Source organism: Eurosta solidaginis, chromosome X (genome assembly GCF_040869045.1).
Source record: "Eurosta solidaginis isolate ZX-2024a chromosome X, ASM4086904v1, whole genome shotgun sequence".
In the NCBI taxonomy this organism is placed as follows: domain Eukaryota; kingdom Metazoa; phylum Arthropoda; class Insecta; order Diptera; family Tephritidae; genus Eurosta; species Eurosta solidaginis.
In genome coordinates, this window is record NC_090324.1 from 155,864,931 (window position 1) to 155,886,747 (window position 21,817).

At 42.0% G+C, this 21,817-nt stretch overlaps 1 pseudogene; it reads left to right on the top strand.

Annotated features, from left to right (window-relative positions):
• The first annotated feature begins 576 nt into the window (after positions 1–576).
• LOC137235211 (cytosolic Fe-S cluster assembly factor Nubp2 homolog) lies at positions 577–18,892 on the top strand (annotated as a pseudogene).
• The last annotated feature ends 2,925 nt before the right edge of the window (positions 18,893–21,817 follow it).

Genomic DNA, 21,817 nt, shown 5'->3' on the forward strand with positions numbered 1-21,817 from the left:
GAAGTGTCGCTCACAAATATACGCATATGAGAAGCTATATACGTGCATCTGTAGTTATAATTATATGGCGGTAACTAAGTAAATCCTGGAAGCGCCTAGGAAATGCCACGAGGAAATCATAGTTAAGTACGCTATCTGTCGGGCAATAGATCAGTTTCATTTAAGTCAGTTTGGTTATTACGCAAGCTAGTTGCCAAGTATAAGTGTTATTGTGAAGTACTTTAATAAAGGCCATTTTTCCATTATTCAATATTGGAGTTATTTATTCAACAATTTAGCGATACGAACGTTAGCAGAAGATTGCAAATAAGGGGAATTGCAGTAAATTCGTTACAATTGGTGTCAGAAGAGGAATTGTTGAATAAATTCCAGAGGACAACAGGGACATGGCAAAGTTCAGTGAATTGAAGATACAGCAACTGAAGAAGGAGTTGGAGAGCCGTGGGTTGAATACAACCGGCATTAAACTCGAACTTCAGGCACGACTGAGAGAGGTAATGGAAGCAGAAGGAATTAACGTGGAAAAGTATGTCTTTTATCTTGATGTCGACGAGACAACAAAAATTGAAGAGAAAAATGAAACATCGCAGACAGTTACAAGCACAGAACAGGAATTTAGCTGCAATATCTGCTCAAACATCGACAGTGTCATCTCAACTGGCAGAACAGAAGACATATATGACATCTCAACTAGAATCACAGGAGACCCAGATGGAAGAACCGAAGACTCATATTGCAGAAATGTCGTCAGAAATAACATCGAAGATTGAATTACAAGAAACGCGTATTTCAGAAATGTCGACACAGATTACATCCAAGATGGAAGCACAAGAGGAGCGCTTATTATTGCAGGTGGCACAAATGTCTTCGCAGTTAGAAGCACAGAATACAAAAATTGTACAGCTCGAGGACAAAATGAATGCCGAGATAGAAGCTTTGAGAGGTCGTATACAGGAGTTACAAATAAATCGCCCAACAGCGAGTAATCCAAAGGTAAAGACACCATCCTTTGACGGTTCTGTTCCTTTTCAGGTCTTTAAGCTACAGTTTGAAAAGACCGCAGCAGTGAACAACTGGAATGCTGAAGATAAAGTTGCAGCTCTGTTCGTGGCACTGAAAGGGCCTGCCGCGGAAATCTTACAGACTATTCCAGAGTACGAACGGAACAGTTATGACGCATTGATGGCTGTTGTAGAACGATGGTACGGAAGTGAACACAGGAAAGAGATATATGAAATGGAGTTACTGAACCACTTCCAGAGGCCTGGTGAAACATTGCAAGAGTTTGCGACGGATGTTGAAAGGCTGGCACATTTAGCGAATGCGCACGCACCCGTGGAATACACTGAAAGGGTAAAGATTCAGAGCTTTATAAATGGTATACGGACCCTATACGTAAACCCAAAGCTAACATTAGCAGAAACGGTGTCACAAGCTCTGATTCAGGAAACAGCGTCGCTTCTGTAAAAGCCAGTTTTCAAAGCACGCCGTGTGAAAGTAGAAATGCCAGAGTGGGTAGACACAATATTGGAGGCGCTGAAAGGATCGCAAAAGCGGAGTGAAAAAGTTATCAAATGCTTCAAATGCGGGAAGCCCGGTCACATTGCACGTCATTGCGATCTTGGTCCTAATAGTTCCAGCAATGTGGGTGGCCGTAAACGCGAAGCTGGAGAAGATGAGCAAGAGCGTGTCAGATGTAAACAACGAAAGCTTGCTCCAGCTATTGAATGTCCTGTGATATCTGTGTTGCAAATCGGAAGGAAATCAAGCAGTCTTACCGTCAGAGGCAATGTGGATGGCAAGGAGCGTGTACTGACTGTAGATACGGGCGCATCTCATTCCTTGAGAGTAAAACCGTTACCTGGAGCAAGGTTGCGTACGGTCACAGGCGAGTATAACCAAGTCCAGGGAGCAGTGATATGTGAAGTCCTAATTGGTAAGGTCATGGTTCTACACAAATTCGTTGTGGCCGAGATCGTTGATGAAGCCATATTGCGAGTGGACGTCTTAGTTGACCATGACATCAGGATCGATATGCCAAGAAATATTATGCGCTATGGGAACCAGGATGTGCCACTTAACTTCAGTTTGGAAGAAGGATTCAGCAGTAATCGAGTGCTGTTGAAAGAGATCCGACAAAAACCGCAAAAGTCAAAGGCAGCAGATCGGACTAGGGTTGATGGAACGAATGGGCCAAACAAATCAAAACCGAAGGTACCTGTGAGAGAAACACTGGCATTGAAAATCCCTAACGGACGTACTAAAACGAAGGAAAGAATTTCGCAGAAAGAATGCTAGGGTGGTTTCAAGCCAGGGCACACTACTGTTGTTAAGCGTCGGAACGATACTGATTATGCAAAGCAAATCCGTCCAGCGCAAGCTCTACGAAGTAGTTCATTGGCCAAACAACAGAGTGTGAAGGATCGGCCCAGGGTAATGAGTAGTAAAATGAAACACAGGTACGACAAAGAAAATAATTCGGAAGGTCTCCGGAAGGGAGATTTGGTACTGCTATACAACCCTTACCGGCGGAAAGGTGTTCCATCCAAGATTCGGTGCAGTTGGGAAGGCCCGTACAAAGTTGTGAAGAAGATCAGTGATACCATCTACCGCATACAAACCATTGGGAAACCACGGCGTATAAGAGTGGTACATTTGGAGATGCTAGCGACGTTTAGATCGGGAGATTTGCCTGATCGGGACGATCAGACTTAGGTGGAGGGCAGTGTGACGAATATGAGTGACACTAAGTGATACTCACATCCCTAGTCTGATGCTAAATAAATGAAGTCACAACAACAACAAAGCAGACAGTCACTTGTATCTACATAAACGAATAAAACATTATGTCTACACATATGTACGTACACGCAGCAGAGAAGAGATGCACAAAAACATGCAGATATCTTATGTAAGATGCTCCCAAAAGTATGCAGTTGTAATTGTGGAAGTGTCGCTCACAAATACACGCATATGAGAAGCTATATACGTGCATCTGTTCTTATAATTATATGGCGGTAACTAAGTAAATTCTGGAAGCGCCTAGAAGATGACACGAGGAAATCACAGAGTATAAAAGCACCAGCGGTAAAGGCGCTAGAATCAGTTTCAGTTAAGCACGCTATCTGTAGGGCAATAGATCAGTTTCATTTAAGTCAGTTTGTTTATTAAGCAAGCTAGTTGCAAAGTATAAGTGTTATTGTGAAGTACTTTAATAAAGGCCATTTTTCCATTATTCAATATTGGAGTTATTTATTCAACAGTTTAGCGATACGAACGTTAGCAGAAGATTGCAAATAAGGGGAATTGCAGTAAATTCGTTACAATATAATTACTAGTTAGTTCACTCAAGGCAAATAAAGCACAAACACGTAAACTTGAACAGTGCGGTTTTTTATTTGCTGTCCCCGAACATCATTTTTTTACAAGAGTCCAAAATTGGGCTTAGTTCCTCAGTTTCTTCAAAGGCACAGCGCTGAACATTGTTCAGCAAATGATTAGCACAGTTAATTCTATATTGAATATTCAATTATTATAAGCCGGTGTTAAGCTCATCAATTCTTAAATATTTTAATTAATAATAAATAATAAATAAATGTAAGGCGCTATAACCTCCGAAGAGATCTAAGGCGGAGCTTCTCTTCCAATTTGCGTCGTGCTCCTCTTGATTTTCCCTACAAATTGGCCGGACGGGACCTACATGTTTTATGCCGACTCCGAACGGCATCTGCAAGGCAGATGAGTTTTCACTGAGAGCTTTTCATGGCAGAAATACACTCGGAGCGCTTGCCAGTCACTGCCGAGGGGCGACCCCGCTTAGAAAAAATTTCTTCTAATTGAAAAACCTTATTTCTAAAATTTTGATGTTGCTTTGCCCGGGAGTTGAACCCAGGGCGTACGGTGTGATAGGCGGAGCACGCTACCATCACACCACGGTGGCCGGTAAGTTAAAATAAGATTTAACAAGTTGAATAAAGATGTCAAAGGCAGTTCACTAATCACTTTCGCATGTTGGTAGGTATACACTGCATGCAAATGATGGCCCACGATTAGCCTAACTACTAAGCTTTCTTTCGCGAGATTTTCGAATCTCGAATGACTCGTAAGGCTCGTAAGGCTCGCGAGCTTCTCGACGTTGAGTTTAATCGATTCTTCGGCTGTTTTATATAGAGCTTATGATTTTTTGGAGCACAAACGAAAATTTCCACAAAACTACAACTAAAGGCACCGAAATGTATAGAATACCGCCAATGCAGCGGCTGAATTGCAAGTCGAGAAGCTGGCGAATATTACGAGTATGTCGAGATTCGAGAATCTCGCGAGAATTGAAAGTCGAGAAGCTCGCTAGTATTACGAGTATTTTGAGATTCGAAAATCTCGCGAGAAGCTTTGTTCTCGATGTCTCGTTAAAAAAATAAAATATTGCGAACAAAGTTATATGTATAATAAATATGTTTTGAGTTGAATGTCATTGGAAAGCAGTATAATCAACAAGAAATTCAAAAGTAAAAAAACCAATTGTATAAATATATACTGTCCATACAGCAATTAAGTTTATGTCGAGAAGCTCGCGAGATTTACGAGTACTTCGAGACACAAAAATCTCGCGAGAAGTCGAGTTCTCGATTTCTCGCGTCTCGAAAATCTCGCTTGTGTTCGAGAAGAAATCGTAAGCTCTAGTTTTGTGTGCTTAATAGTGTTACAAGGCTGCGCAATAATACATACTAGTATCGCCTGTGGTCAAAATTCGACCAACTTGTATTTTTTTCAACTCAGTCTATGCATCCAGTGTTGGGGGTAGTGCAATAATGCGTTAATAGTTGAGCAGTGAGTCGTAATTTTCATTGTATTTTCTTAAATTTTCTACAAAATTTTCAAATGTAATTATAACGTTTTGGTATAGAGCTCCTTAAACAAAAATATAAAAAATATGTAAAATCAAAAGAAATTGCCACAGAATTATGGTGAAATTACTTGAAATTAAATTGAAAAATAGCTTTTTCCACACCACCCGGGAGGTCCCCGTTGGGACGCTACCGAAGTAAGTTTTGTGTGCTCGGTTCCCCAATAGGCCTATATCACCCATATACATATATCGCCCATTTACTTCAATAGTGTCATAATTCAAAAAACACGAAATTTTAGTTAAAAACGAAGAAATGTGATAAAGGAATTTAGCCTATTTCACGCCACCCGTTAGGAATGCAATTGGCGCTTTACAGAGTTTAATTTTGTATAAATACATACATAGTATGTACATAAGTGTGACACAAAACGAAAATTTCGAATAGAATAAAGGATACCTTCATAAAAAATAAAAATATAAAAAAATTATATAATGAAAAAGAAGGCAGAGTTTACTAAAAAAAATTTTAATGAAAGAAAAAAAATAAAGTACCTAAAGTGCGAAAAAATTAAGTGAAGTGAATAAACAGTTCCATATAAAAACGCAATAAGTGCACTTAAACTTTTTTCCGGGTTTTAATGCTATCATTGTGGAAATATGAAGATTCTTATATTCGGATATTTAATGTTGGGATTCCCATTGAGATCTATGTACGTAATTAGTTTGTATTAAATTTGTAAACGCTCCATAAAATATCGTCTGTGAACGATATAATACTAAGATATGACAAAGCAGAATAAATTAGAAAGAAAAGAAAACATTGAAACAAAAACATTGAAATTATTCACGCAAACATATTTACTAAAATAAAATTGATTTCATAACATTAAGCGACATAAACAAATTAGGAATATGGGATCTAAGCATCCGATTAATGGGCATATAATCCAACTAAGTTAGCCTAATAATAAATATAGTGGGTAATATACTGCCTATGCAATATTTCGACCTAAAATAGAAAACGGTTTTGGGTCGTTTTTTTCGTTTAATATGCAACGTGAAATTTTCCAATGTAATTAAGGTGCATTTAATTAATAATAAATTAAGTTGAAATATAAGATAATATAATAAAATAAAATAAGAAATATCAAAACAAATTAGCATAAAGAACAATATACAAATTTTACGTTATATCTTTGTAGCAAATTATTCAATTTTTCGAGCTCAAGGCCACGCATAAATAAAAACCAAATATTTTATATTGTAACGAATTTACTTGCAAATCCTCTTATTTGCAATCCTCTGCTAAGTTCGAATCACTAAACTGTTGAATAAATAACTCCAATATTGAAGAATGGAAAAATGGCCTTTATTAAAGTACTTCACAATAACACTTATACTTTGCTACTCGCTGGCTTAATAACCAAACTGATTGATATCTCAAATTAAACTCTACTATTGGCCGCCAGATCGCGTGCTTAATCAATAACTGATTGAGTGCTCAACTCAAACTGAATTACTTCTTACTCGCCTGCCCCGCTTTTATAGTTTACGCTGTATACTTCTAGGGGCTTCGATTTCCAGAACTTACTAGTTAGTTTCGGCTACAAAATCGCCAGCCACAACTACGTGCACAAATTATTGCTCTCTCTTGTGACAACTCAGATAAGATATATGCATGTGTTTGTGCATTGCCGCTACGCTGCTCGTATAAGTACATATGTGTAGACGCAATTATTTATTCGTTTATGTAGATACATAATTATTGAATTATTGATGTGAATGTTTGTAGTTTACAGTCTCTCGCGCATACATAGGCGTATAAGTAAATGCATCTGTGTGTGACATCTTTCGGCTGCCTTATATATGTGTATACATGATTTGATTATTGACGTAAATACTGCTTATCGTGGCCTTAGCATCGCCTTAGTGATGGTATAACTTAGCGATGCTAATATCCGTGACACTGCCCTCCACCTAAGTCTGATCGTCCCGATCAGACAAATCTCTCAATCTAAACGTTGCCAGCCTTTCCAAATGGACCACTTTCATTTTGGTTCGTGGTTTACCGATAGTTTGTATGCGGTACACTACATCGTTGATCCGTTTTACAACTTTGTATGGGCCTTCCCAATTACACTGCAATTTCGGGGACAAACCTTTTTTTCGTTGCAGGTTGTATAACAGCACCAAATCTCCTTCCTGAAAACCTTCTGAATTAATTGCTTTATCATATCTGGCTTTCATCTTGTCACTCATAATCTTTGTTCGTTGCCTTATCAGATCATGTATTTCTCTTAGCTCTTCTTCCAAATCACTAGTGGATTTCCTGACATTTCTCTCCGCATTGGCATCTATCCCAAACTTCAAATCAGCTGGCAGTCTAAGGTCATTGCCAAAAATTACTTTTGCAGGGGTTTGGCCCGTTGTCTCATGCACTGCTGATCGGTAAGCCATCAATAATAATGGTATGCGGGTATCCCATTCTTTATGGTACTTGTCTACTACTTTCCTTAAGTGATCCTCCAATGTTCTATTGAATCGTTCTACCATACCATCGGATTGAGGATGCAATGCAGTTGTCCGTGTTTTTCGAATGCCCAATGACTTACACATTTCCTGGAACACAGCTGATTCGAAATTCCTGCCTTGGTCAGAATGTAACTCCATTGGTACACCATACCTTGCAACCCAATTGTTTATAAACACTTCTGCTACCGTTTCCGCTTCTTGATTTGGGTTTGGGTATACCTCTGGCCATTTGCTGAAATAATCCATAACTACCAGTACATATTTGTTCCCGCCGTTGCTAGTAGGAAATGGACCGGCGACATCCATAGCGATCCTTTCAAATGGCGCACCTGAGTTATATTGCTTCATCTGGCCATGACTTCGTGTTCTGGGCCCTTTCGCTCTGCTGCAAACCTCGCAGTTCGCAATCCACTCAGTGACCGACTGACGGCAACCAACCCAATAGAATCTCTGTTTAATCTTCTCGAGCGTCTTCGTGATTCCAAGATGACCGCCGCTTGGACCATTATGCAGCTCGCTGAGCACATCAGGAATCCGCTTTCTGGGAACAACTATCAGTTTATTCTTGTATTTACCATCCTCACTCTCCCATACTCTCCCATATCGATGGATATCAATTCTAAACTGTTCCACTGTGCCCAATATGACTTCGCAATGGGACTCTCTGCTGACATCTCTTCTCTGTTTGGTCTTTCATTTCGTTCGAGCCCTTGCATAACACGTGACAGATCTGCATCTTCTAGCTGGCACTTTCTTAGCTGTTCCTTGTCCCATTCATCTGTACATGTTATAGTCACTAGCCGGACATCTATAATGTCTTCTTTAGCCTCGGCTTTTAAACTGTGCTTGCATTCCAAACTACATGGTCTTCCTTTTCGATGCTCAATGGAAAAGTCATAGCTTTGTAGTCGCTCGATCCACCGTGCCAATTGTACTTCCGGATTACGGAACTGCAGTAGCCATTTTAAAGCTGCGTGATCTGTCCTGACACGAAATCGCTGGCCGTAGAGGTATTTGTGAAAATGTTTAATGCACTCTACCAATGCCAACAGCTCTCTCCGCGTAACGCAGTAGTTCCTCTCTGGTTTTCCAATCGAACGGCTGTAATATGCAACTACCTTCCCCTGTCCATCGACCAGTTGTGATAAAACGCCTCCTATAGCATATCCACTCGCATCTGTATCTAGAATAAATGTTGCTCCTGGAATCGGATATGCTAACATTGGGGCAGTGCACAAACGCTCCTTCAATGTTTGGAAAGCCACTTCTTGCTCCTTCTTCCATTCAAAAGCTTTATTTTTTCTTGTAAGCTCATGGAGGCTATGGGCTACGCTGGAAAATTTTTGTACAAATCGGCGGTAATATGTGCACAGCCCAAGGAAACTTCTTAATTCATGTAGGTTCTGTGGTCTTGGCCAATCCTTTACTGCCTCTATCTTTTCATTCGCTGTACGGATACCTTATGTCGTTACCTTGTGACCCAAATAATTTACTTCCTTTTTAAACAGCGCACACTTTTTGGGACTTAACTTCAGACCAGCGCCAGCTATTCTCTGGAAAACTTCATCTAAGTTTTTAAGATGTTCATCAAAGTTCTTGCCCAATACGATGATGTCGTCCAGGTACACCAAGCATGTTTTCCAATGTAGTCCTTTCAATACCTGGTCCATGAGTCTCTCAAAAGTAGCTGGTGCATTACAAAGTCCAAAAGGCATCACTGTAAATTGCCAAAGACCATCACCCACACTGAAGGCTGTTTTCTCTTTATCTTCCTCCTTCACTTCAACTTGCCAGTAGCCGCTTTTCAAATCCAGCGTGGAAAACCATTTCGTACCAGATAGCGAGTCCAGAGTGTCGTCAATTCTTGGCAGTGGGTAGCTATCCTTTTTCGTTACTTTATTCAACTTCCGGTAGTCCACGCAAAACCTCATTTTTCCATCCTTCTTCTTTACAAGTACTACCGGTGAGCTCCATGGACTTGCTGATGGTTCGATGACGCCCCTGTCGCTCATTTCTTGTATGATTTGGCTCACAACTTCCCGCTTCGCCAGTGGAACACTACGTGGAGCTTGACGGATCGCCCTCGCATCTCCAGTGTCAATTTGATGTTTCACAACATTGGTGCGGCCTGGTTTGGAACCATCCTGGTCAAATATGTTCGCGTGCTTTAGGAGCAGTTGTTTTGCCTTACTTTGATATGCTTCCTCTAGCCGCTGTGTCCATGCCGTGATGTCATTTGAAAGATCAGTATTACTTGTTGAAACGTGTTCCTGGAGCTGTTCACAGTTAATAACTACTTCAGCCTCTTGGCATCTTCCCAAAATAGCTCCTTTAGTCAGTTTGAGTGGTGACTTGAACTCATTAAACTACTCTTACCGGAATACGTCCATCTTGTTTTGTCATAGCCAGGGTTTTTGCTACAAGTATGTTCAGTGCTGATTTGTTTGCTGCTTCGACAACCCACAATTTGTTTGTCCCACAATCTCCATCAACCTTTGCCCAGATGACTGCTTCGGATTTTGGTGGTATTCGCTGACTCTCTTCCACCAGCACTCGTTTACTGCTGTAGCCTCTCTCGTATCCGAAATTAAATGGTACATCCATGTTCTTATATCGCATCGTCTTGCTTTGCATGTCAATCTTGATGCCCTGGTCGATTAAGAAGTCCACTCCAATTATGATTTCATCAACAATCTCTGCCACTGTAAAATTGTGTACTACCGTGACGTTCCCAATTGCGACTTCACATGATACTTCTCCTAGAACCGTACTGTCTTCTTCAGTGGCTGTACGCAATCTTGCTCCATGCAATGGTCTTATCTTCTTGTTGACTAAATCCGCTCGAATGATGGAATGAGATGCACCCATATCTACAGTCAGTAAACGTTCCTTTCCATCGACATGTCCTCCGACAGTAAGATTGTTTGACCTTCTTCCAATTTGTGAGATAGAGATTATGGGGCATTCAATTGAGGGAGCCAGCTGTCGCCCCTTGCGGCTGACTCGCTTTAGTTTAACGATTGAGTGGACTTGGAGATTTGCTCATCTCCTTCAGCTCTGCGTTTACGGCCACCCACATTGTTGGAGCTATTGGAACCGGTGCTGCAATGTCGTGCAATATGACCTGAGTTGCCGCACTTGAAACATTTAATCACTCCGGCATTTTTCTGTTGTGATCCCTTCAGTGCTTCCAAAATTGTGTCTACCCAATCTGGTCTTTCCACTTCCACACGATGAGCTTTGTATGCTGGTTTACTCAATAGTGAGGCCGTTTCCTGAGTCAATGCATATGATACCGTTTCAGCAGATGTCAGTTTTGGGTTTGCGTATGTAGCTGGCTTCGTTTCCACATCTCGTATGCCATTTATGAAGCTCTGGATTTTTACCCTTTCAGTGTATTCCACGGGTGCGTCCGCATTTGCAAGATGAGCCAATCTTTCAATATCTGAAGCAAACTCCTGCAATGTCTAATTTGCTTTTTGGTAGCGGTTTTGCAACTCAATTTGGAATATCTGTTTCCTATGCTCGCTTTCGCAACGTCTCTCTAAAGCGCTCATCAATGTTTCGTAGTGGTTCCGCTCGTACTCTGGGATGGTCTGTAAGATTTCCGCAGCTGGTCCTTTTAAAGCTACGAACAATGCAGCAACTTTATCTTCAGCATTCCAGTTGTTCACTGTTGCGGTCTTCTGAAATTGTAGCTTAAAGACCTGGAAAGGAACAGAACCGTCAAAGGATGGTGTTTTTACCTTTGTATTACTCGTTGAAACTGCTGGGCAATTTAGTTGCAACTGCTCGATACGTCCTCTCAAAACATCCACCTCGGCCTCGATTTTTTCTTCAAACTGTAAACTTTATGTATCTTGCGCCTCCAACTTCGAGGAAATACGTTCTTCTTGCTCTTCCAGTTGAGCAGAGATCTGCGATGATATCTGTGTTGAAATTTGCGCCGACATTTCGGATATCCGTGTTTCTTGTGCTTCAATCTTTGATGTTATACGTGTCTCTTGGGCTTCAATCTTCGCTGTTATACGGTTCTCCTGCGATTCCAGTTGAGATGACATTTGTGACGACATTTCTGAAATGCGTGCCTCCTGTGCCTCCATCTTGGATGTTATACGTGCCTCCTGTGATTCCAGCTGAGATGAGTTATTGCAGCCAATATCATGTTCAAGTCTGTGATCGTAACTGTCTGGGATGTTTCGGTTTTCTCTTCAATTTTTGTTGCTGTCTCGTCCCCATCAGGATAAAAGACAAACTCGTCCACATCAATTCCTTGCGACTCCATTACCTCTCGTAGCCGTGCTTGAAGTTCGATCTTATTGCCAGTTGTATTTAATCCACGGTTCTCCAACTCCTTTTTCAGTTGCTGGATCTTCAATTCACTGAACTTTGCCATGTCCTTGTTGTCTGCTGGAATTTATTCAACAACTCCTCTTCTGACACCAATTGTAACGAATTTACTTGCAAATCCTCTTATTTGCAATCCTCTGCTAAGGTCGAGTCACTAAACTGTTGAATAAATAACTCCAATATTGAAGAATGGAAAAATGGCCTTTATTAAAGTACTTCACAATAACACTTATACTTTGCTACTCGCTGGCTTAATAACCAAACTGATTGATAACTCAAATTAAACTCTACTATTGGCCGCCAGATCGCGTGCTTAATCAATAACTGATTGAGTGCTCAACTCAAACTGAATTACTTTTTACTCGCCTGCCCCGCTTTTATAGTTTACGCTGCATACTTCTAGGCTCTTTGATTTCCAGAACTTACTAGTTAGTTTCGGCTACAAAATCGCCAGCCACAACTACGTGAACAAATTATTGCTCTCTCTTGTGACAACTCAGATAAGATATATGCATGTGTTTGTGCATTGCCGCTACGCTGCTCGTATAAGTACATATGTGTAGACGCAATTATTTATTCTTTTATGTAGATACATAATGATTGAATTATTGATGTGAATGTTTGTAGTTTACAGTCTCTCGCGCATACATAGGCGTATAAGTAAATGCATCTGTGTGTGACATCTTTCGGCTGCCTTATATATGTGTATACATGATTTGATTATTGACGTAAATACTGCTTGTCGTGGCCTTAGCATCGCCTTAGTGATGGTATAACTTAGCGATGCTAATATCCGTGACAATATGTTTCAATAAATATATTTGTTTAAAAATTGATCGATATTTCGACCTCAATCTGAGATCATCCTCAGGACTAAAAATATTAAAAACAATAAAAACATCAAAAAGTGCATTTTACATACATGACTATAACACAACTTACACTCTTTGCTGTGCCTGATCGACTAATTTTAAAAGATTACATATGAAACGAATATAAACAACATAATGTAAACAAATAAATACCGTAAATATAAACAAATTTTGACAAAAACAACCATGTACAAATTTCTCCAACTGTACGTCGCGCTCAGCATACATATATATGTACATATATCAGCTAATAAAAACTAGTATCGCCCGTGGTCGAAATTCGACCAACTTTTATTTTTTTCAACTCACTTTATGCATCCAGTGTTGGGGTAGTGCAATATTGCGTTAATAGTTGAGCAGTGAGTGGAAATATAGCAAACTGATCTATCTTACTTAAAGTTCTCATTAAAATTTTGAATTTGACCCAAGACGTTATAATCTTTGATTGTATTTTCTTAAATTTTCTACAAACTTTTCAAATGTAATTATAAGTTTTGGTATGGAGCTCCTTAAAAAAAATATAACAAATATTGTTGCGGGGGGAATGTGGCACCCGAGTCGTGGGGCGCGATCGCACGCAAATAAAAGAAATAAAAAGAGAAGAATTAGTACCGATTCGTTACAATTTATTTATAAAAGATAAATATTTTACAATAATTGTTTATACAATTGAAGCACTCACAAACTTCCTGGTCGTCAGGACAGTTAATTACTTCACAAGATAAATAGCTTGAATATGCCGCCGTGCAATTGGAAAGAAATTAGTTGACTTACCCAATGCACTTAACACATTAAAATTTATGCACGGGATTAATTGCAAATAGCAAATTGAAACTTAAAAATTAAGTGACAATGGCAAAATAAATTCACTTGGCTTTAGAACACAATTTAAGATTTACTTGTGAAAATTATATTAATTGCAAATAGCAAATTGAAACTTAAAAATTAAGTGACAATGGCAGAATAAATTCACTTCGCTTTAGAATACAATTTAAGATTTACTTGTGAAAATTATATTAAATGGTTCGGAAACTCACCTGGGGCTAGCTGCTGGCGCTTGAACGTTCCAAAATAGAAAAAAAAGATTTAAAAACGAAAAAGGTCCGCACCACCTGCCGATAGCTAACTTTCGTCGAGTTTTTGCCCTTTGAAGTTAGCGCTCGGCAGGGGTGGGCCGTTAACGGTAAATAATAATATTGCCAAAAAATGTGCATTAGGGTGGTAGCGAATATTTAGGCTGGTGGCCTAAACATGCCGCCCCCTTGTGGCGAGCAACTCGAAAGAGCAAAAAAAAAACTGGTGAGTACGCCAGCAACCTTCCCAAGGCAGGATAAAATAAATAAATTAAAACTATGATATGTATGTATAGTTGGATCGTAAGTACGATCTCCGGCGGACATCCGTGCTCGCAAAAATGCAGCCTCGCTGAAGTGTGGATGAAAATGAAAAGCGTTAGTATTCAAGTACGTGGGGTTTCTTGGTTTAAAATGCACCTTGTGGTATAATTAAAGTTTTTATAGGGGGTGGGCTCCGGACACGACGAGGCCGAAAATTGTGGCTTGGGTGAGGAGCCCGCCGACAGTAGACGTGGGTGTGCCTCCGACCATAATACTGACGTAGACGTCGGCGCCCAAAGTGAGCAACACTGGGGACGATCGGTAAAATGTCGGATCGGCCAGCTTCATGAACTGGAATGGGGCCGCTACCGACGGGTCCAAATTTGCCGTGGGGTTTAACCTGGCATAGTTTGCTATTACGGTGGCTTGGGTCGTGATCTTTCCCGCTACCCCATACTTCCCTCGAAGAATGACGGTGCACCTCGAAAGACGTGCGGTATTGTTACGCTCCCGGTGTACGGTTGCACAAATTGGCATCGATAATGCTGGTGGGAGCGCAGGCATCCAACAGGGCGCGGACCAGGTGTAAACGGCCTCCTGCCTCAATTCGGACTATGGCTGTCGGCGCGATGGCGATCAATGTTCGAGTTATACTCGGTGCCGCTAAATTGTCCCGGAGTCGACCACTTCTGAAGCCGGCTGGGGTTGTTGTTTGGCGCGCGAGGGTGGTTGTGGTACCCTCCTTGCATGGTTGATACGGGGCCGCTCTGCCAGTGGAGCGTCGGGTCGAGCGGAACGGACGCGGCTCCGCGCCGCCCCGGCGCCTACTGGCATTGCGGTGCGATGGGCGGAAAGGACGTGTCTCCGCGCCATCCCCGTGTTCCATGTGTCTCTGATTACTTTTCTGCTTCTCATGCTGAAGCAGTGGTCGAAAGGATCGTGCTTCTCCACTGGTCGTTGGGGCGATGGCTAAGGCTGCGGCACTTCGGGCGATCTCCTCCATCTCTTCCTCCTCATCTGCTACTTGTTGTGCCCATGATCGGATGTCCTCCGTTATATGAATAGAGAGCACTTCGTCGGCGCTTGCTTCCTCGTCGTGCTCGTCGTGGTAGGTAGAGCGTGGCTGCGGTTGCTCATCCTCCATATGCAGCGTAGTATGGTGTGGGTCCCGGCATCGGTGGCAACGGTCACGGCTGGGGCATATTTCCAGCCGATGGATCGGCGATAAACAATTGGGGCAGTGCCGGTGTATGAGGACGGCCCGGAGGCGTTCTTCAGCCGACATACCCCTGTACAGCGGGCATAGTCGTATGCCGTGATTCTTATGGCACAACCGGCAGGAGACAGTGAAGGAGTCAACGCGTTGCTCCGTCTTGTTGCGTTTGACCGAGAAACCCGTCATTCTGGAACGGGAACTTGTTATTATTTGTTTTGCATTTTAAGGGAGTTGGGTGACGTATGAGCGGAGAGTAGAAGCTTAATTGGTCGAGCTTGTGGTTGTCGTACTCGGGTTAAGGGGTTTATTTGGGATGAATAATCTGGTTAGGTTATTCTGCCGATACAATGACGTGTAGTGGTTGAACCCACTGTTAGGTTTAGTAAACTTTGATTGACATACGCCTAAGTTATCTTTAGTTTTGAAAATAGTTTCATCAGAATGAAATGCTGATATTGAAAGCCACCAATAGTAAGATTAAAAATTATTAAATATAGACTTAGGGCAAACTATATTTTTTGGTGTTTGTCTAAGGCAGGCAATACGCGATAATATACGGTATATCACGGTAAACCCGTGTGTTGTCACGGCTCCTTGTTATTGCCCTACAAAAATTTGGTCACAAAACTTACCCACGCCCATGCAAATGTGACTATGAATATAACCTATGAATGACTGTAAAATGACTAGTCAAATGACGTCGTGCAGATAAAGTGTGCGACAGATGTAAAGAGGCCTTTATTCGCTGTCTGGGAACACTCTTTGTGTTGATTTGGGCCATGCTATGTGAGAATCACAAATTGTGGTGTGTTTGTTGATTTCGGCCTACACTATCGAGTGTGGTAATTTGTAGAGCTGTCAGCTGCTCACTCTTCCAATCATTGGAATGAGACAGCTGTGCGGTGCTGCCCATTGCAGTGTAATGATACATAATGGTCATGTCATGAAAGTATTTAGGGAAAACTCGCGTCTGAGTTCTAACGCGACATAAAATTTATAGTTTTTCTAAAAGATTAATTTCTCCCTTGTTTGTAGTATCGAAAGCATAGATGACACTACTTTATTCTTGCTGGGATTTCAAGCTAGAGGGACTGACGAAACTTCAAAACACCAAAACAATTGCTCTCACGAAAGCGATGGCACTATTCCCCCAAAATTCGCGAGTTAGACCTGTTTTTGTTTAAGTTTTACTTTTTATTTTTGCATTTACATTTTGAATCAGTAAGAACAATGCAAAGAACACGCGAAAATTATTTCGGTCTCGAGTGGTTCACCCTCTTCACAAGAAGGTTGACTTTGATAGTGTTCTAATGCACCAAATTTTCAAACTAAAAACAAAAATTTTATTTGTCAGAAGAAACCTATCGAAATACGAACTGACTCGTTTGTTTTCAATGAACTAGGCTGTTTTATTTGTCAGAAGAAACCTATCGAAATACGAACTGACTCGTTTGTTTTCAATGAACTAGGCTGTATTTTTCGTGTTTCGTATTTCGTTAGTTTTTGTTCGGGTACTAACACTGGAGTTTGTTGGATCCCACGGATCCGACTTGTGACCTTTCATCCGTTTTAGATGGGCTGACACTTTACAACTTGAATTGCGGATCATGTCCTGAATACGCAGCCGGTGCCAGTAGTACTGCTGGTGGCTTGCGCAATGGCCGAGGGGGCTTCCATTAACCTCGTCGAAAGCGCATCCAATTCGGAATATGGTACGCTCCAATGGGGGTGCGATGGCACTTTGCCGAGACAACTGTAGGAAGGTCAATATGTGGCCATTACTGCCGATTATCGCTCTATATCCTACGGATCTTCTACAGGTATTTATGCTACAAAACATTTTACACGCATGAGTGAAATTTGGTGTACATTAGGATTGTGGTATGCATGATATACGGCCAATCTCCAAATAAGTGTAGTAACAATGTAGGTCTAATGCAAGGAAAACACGACGCCAATTTAGGCCAATGAATAAAAAACTGATTTATTAAATAAATTAACCGGTGCAGTGCTAGTCCCCCCGTATGCGGCCGAAATAACAAAGGGAAGCCTTCAGTCTAAATTAGGCGATCTCAACCGGCTAAACCTTCCTTTTGGCTTTTTGAAAGTACATATGTTAGCCATCCGTCATATTGAGATTAGTCCTAATGACATTTAGGCGTTTCCCTTTGTTCTCTGGGTGCTTATTAAATGGTATAGTTGAGGGAAAAGGGAACTTTCAACATTCTTTATTTAACCTTTCAGTTTTTACTCCCAACTAGATCTAATGTGTTCACTTGCATGCGTTGGTATGAGGTTATAGCCAATCATACAAGGTAGTCTGCATCTTTTAATAGACTCTGTTGGTGCAGAACTCAATCGACTGTCATTTGCGATAGGTGGGGTGGTGGGAAGAGCCTGCATCACTGGTATGATTGACTGTGATGACACCATAAGCACTAGATTATGTGTACGTGCATGTGCCTGGCAACCCTCAACATTGTCTAAGAAAGAGAATAATAACAAATGCACGAAAATGGTTTGGTTTACAACGAAAAAAAAAATGGTGTGATGTAACAAATTACACAGATGAACACAAACCGCTTGCCATCGTGGCTAGTGGCTTCCTGTTAAGGCCCGCAATGCTCCAGTTATGTGGTGTGGTCCAAAAAATTATGATGGTTTAACAAGGTCCAACCGATGTAATGTGGGATGGATCGGATTACTTGATTATTGAGACATCCCCGGGCACCTCAGATGAACATGTTACTGTTATGGAATGTATGCGTGATGTGAAGTGTGAAGGTGCAATCCTGTCTACGGCGCCACAAGGGGTTGCCTTTTCGGCTGTACGTGCGGGGTTAACATTTTGTCGGAGGACAGGTCTGCATGTTATTGATATTATGGAAAATATGGGTTGTTTGTCCACACTGCAGTGATTGCTCTAATATATTCTCATCTAATAGCGACGTTGAGTTAGCTAAAATTACGGGTGTCCCCCATTTGGGTACGTGACCAATTGAGCCGCGTCCAAATGGTTTAGTTGATTCTGTGTCAACTCCAATGCCGGATGCAAATACAGCATGTTTTGAAGTCACTAGTTACCCACTTTTATTTGAATTTTGGATTAAGGAACCGCTGCATTTTTGACTAATACATTACGAAGAAATATACAAATTTTTAGGATATATGTAATACCAGCATGCCATCGTATTACTCTATGATCTTAAATGTTTCAGTGTGTTGACGGCGTGTCTCAGATCCCCTTTGGGAGCGTAGAGAGGCTGTTATCCAGACCCATGAGTTACTAAGATTATGCCCAATGTTGTCTTGGTCTTAATAAGCTTTCGTTTCGTAAGCGTTTCTTTACATGTTTCGAATGGTAGTGTAAAATAACCTTGTTGTGCAATCCGTAAGCTTAAAGGGTGTTTTAATTGTGCAATCTTTTTTCACTTATCAGTTGGATTGGTTATTAAAGACCACAAAATGAGGCAATATGAGTGTCAGTGTTCTCTTGAAATTGGAACCAAGGAACCAACTTTTACTTAAATACCTTGTCGCACTACCACTCACGCGTTTTAAAAATAAATGAATAAATGTAAGGCGCGATAACCTCCGAAGAGACCTAAGGCCGAGCCTCTCTTCCAATTTGCGTCGTGCTCCTCTTGGTTTTCGCTACAAATTGCCCGGACGGGACCTACATGTTTTATGCCGACTCCGAACGGCGTCTGCAAGGCAGATAAGTTTTCACTGAGAGCTTTTTCATGGCAGAAATACACCCGGAGCGCTTGCCAAACACTGCCGAGGGGCGACCCCGCTTAGAAAAATTGTCTTCTAATTGAAAAACTTTATTTCTAAAATTTTGATGTTGCTTGTTGGGGTGTGAACCCAGGGCATTCGGTGTGGTAAGCGGAGCACGCTACCATCACACCACGGTGGTCGCGCGTTTTAGCGCGTCGTTTTAATCGTCGGAGCGGGCATCTGTCTGACTAAATATAGGTTCTCGTACGATTGAACAAAGGAGATAACCACTGAACCATATGAATACTTCGATGATCGAAAACTGAATATAGTTTTCAATCATTTTTGGAGTCATATGCGAATCGAATATGTTTACTTTAGATGGTCAACAATTTTTTAGTCATTTTCCATTCAGCTTTCTGAATCTTCCCTGATTATCTTGATTGACTGATTAATGAATATTCTACGTGTTAAAGTTTTACATCTCATCGAAGATTTTATTTGGTCTGAGATATGAATCAGAAATGATTATTTAAGCATAATCACATTTAAGTAACATTTTTTTTTTTTTCGAAAATAAATTAACTTTTGAACCGAAAATACCTTTGAATCTGAACGTTTTTAATCATCCTGGGGCATGATGTTTGAATGTTTTGAGTCGCTGGATATTCTGGTGGTGATATGATTTTTTTTTTTTTTTGGGGTATGCGGTGGCAAATAGTTTATCTGCTTTATGCTTCTGTTGGCCTCGTTCGTGGTGAACCAGAGTTGGGTTATGGGGTTTGTTGGCCTCGTTCGGGGTGAACGAGAGCTGGGTTATGGGGTTTGTTGGCCTCGTTCGGGGTGAACGAGAGCTGGGTTACGGGGTTTGTGAGAACGGTTGGGAGTTACAAGTCTTCCTCACCCTCACTGGAGGGTGGTAGTAGGACCAATTTCGTGATTGGTCTGGTGGTTTGTCCCCTTGCCGTATCCAGTTCGACGACTCGAACCCGGTTATCGGGGCCATAATGAAGGGTGGCTATCCGACCTAGTCTCCATTCATTGGGGGGCAGATTATCCTCCTTAATGACGACTAGGTCTCCCTGTTTAAGGTTTGATTGTGGATGCTTGCACTTAACGCGCTTCTGCAATTCGGTGAGATACTCCGTTTTCCACCGTTTGCAGAAGGTTTGATGCAGCGCCTTAAGTTTTTCCCATCGATTGACGAGTGAAGCGCGATTCTCGCTGACGTCAATCTCGGGTGGCGCTAGTAGGTGGCCCTCGACTAGGAAGTGTCCGGGGGTAAGTGGCTCCAGGTTGGACGGGTCATTTGACGATGGGCTTAGGGGTCGGGAGTTGAGACAGGATTCAATCCTACACAGAAGGGTGCTAAACTCCTCTAGAGTAAATTTATGATCCGATGCGATCTTTTTGAAATGAGTTTTGAAACTCTTGACTCCCGCTTCCCACAGCCCGCCCATATGAGGAGCAGCGGCTGGTATGAAATGCCATGTCAGGGTTTGGTGGGCACATTTCGAGAGGGTTTGGTCGCGCGCATCTACGAGGAATGCCTTGAACTCCGAGCGGAGAGCCCTCGACGCACCGACAAAGTTCGTCCGGTTGTCGGAGTACAGGTTTTTCGGGCATCCTAATCTGGCGACAAACCGACTAAACGCTGCTAGAAACGCGGCGGTGCTGAGGTCGCTAGTAGCCTCTAAGTGGATCGCCTTAGTCGCAAAACAGACGAATAGGCAGACGTAACCCTTAGACATACGGCATCCTCGTCCGCAGTAAGACTTGATGTCAAACGGTCCGGCAAAATCCACCCCGGCGTTGGTAAATGCCCTAGAAAAGGTAGTGCGTTCCGCAGGGAGGGTTCCCATGAGTTGCGTCGGGGAACGTTTGCGGAATAGCGTACAGGCCTTGGAGTTGTGTATGATGGATCGGATCATGTTTTTGACCCGAGGTATCCAATATTGCGTGCGTGGGAACCGCAGCATCAGTTGGTTTCCGCCATGTACGGAAATGGTGTGGACAAACTGGACTAGGAGACGGGTGAGTCGGCAGGCGTAAGGGAGGATTATCGGGTGACGCTCGTCGACGGGAACGTCCCTGGATGCGTTGAGACGACCTCCCACCCGAAGGACATCATCTTCGTCGATAAAGGGGTCTAGGGAGAGTATTTCGCTTTTGGGCGCGATGGGTTTCCTAGCTATCAGAGAGCTTATTTCTTCGGCATAGTGGTTTGTTTGGGATATCCTGATGAGGCGGCTAGTCGTAGCCTTGATTTCGTGAGGCGAAATCTGGTGCGACTCTGCTTTAAAAGACGGTTTAGTTTTTAGATGGGTTCTATTGGCGAATCTTATAATGTAGGAGATTACCCGCAATGCCCTTGATAGATTGGAAAACCGATCAAGAATATCCTCGCTATTGTTGATGTTTTTCGCTGCATGCACTTGTACTCGTCTTTCTTCGATGTTTGTGTGGTACTCATGTTCGCCTTGAGATGGCCATTCCGCTTTGCCTTCTTCCAGCCAAGAAGGTCCCTGCCACCACAAAGAGTTGTCGACTAGGTCCGTGGCTGGAAGTCCTCTGCTGGATAAGTCCGCTGGATTTGATGCGGACTCGACATGATGCCATGCTTTCGTTCCTACCTTTTCCACGATTTTTGTCACCCTGTGAGCTACAAATGTTGACCAGGAACAAGGGGGTTTTCGAATCCATGCTAGGACGATGGTCGAATCTGTCCATAGGTGAATGTTAAATGTGCCTAAGTTCAGATTCTCCATCACAGTTTCCAAAGTCTCAGCCAGCAATACGGCACCGCATAACTCCAATCGTGGTAATGAAATTGTTTTCACTGGTGCCACCCTTGTTTTTGCCATAAGTAGACTAACGTAGATCCTATCGTTGATCTTAGCTCGCACGTAAACCGTAGCCGCGTAGGCCTTTTCGGACGCGTCAC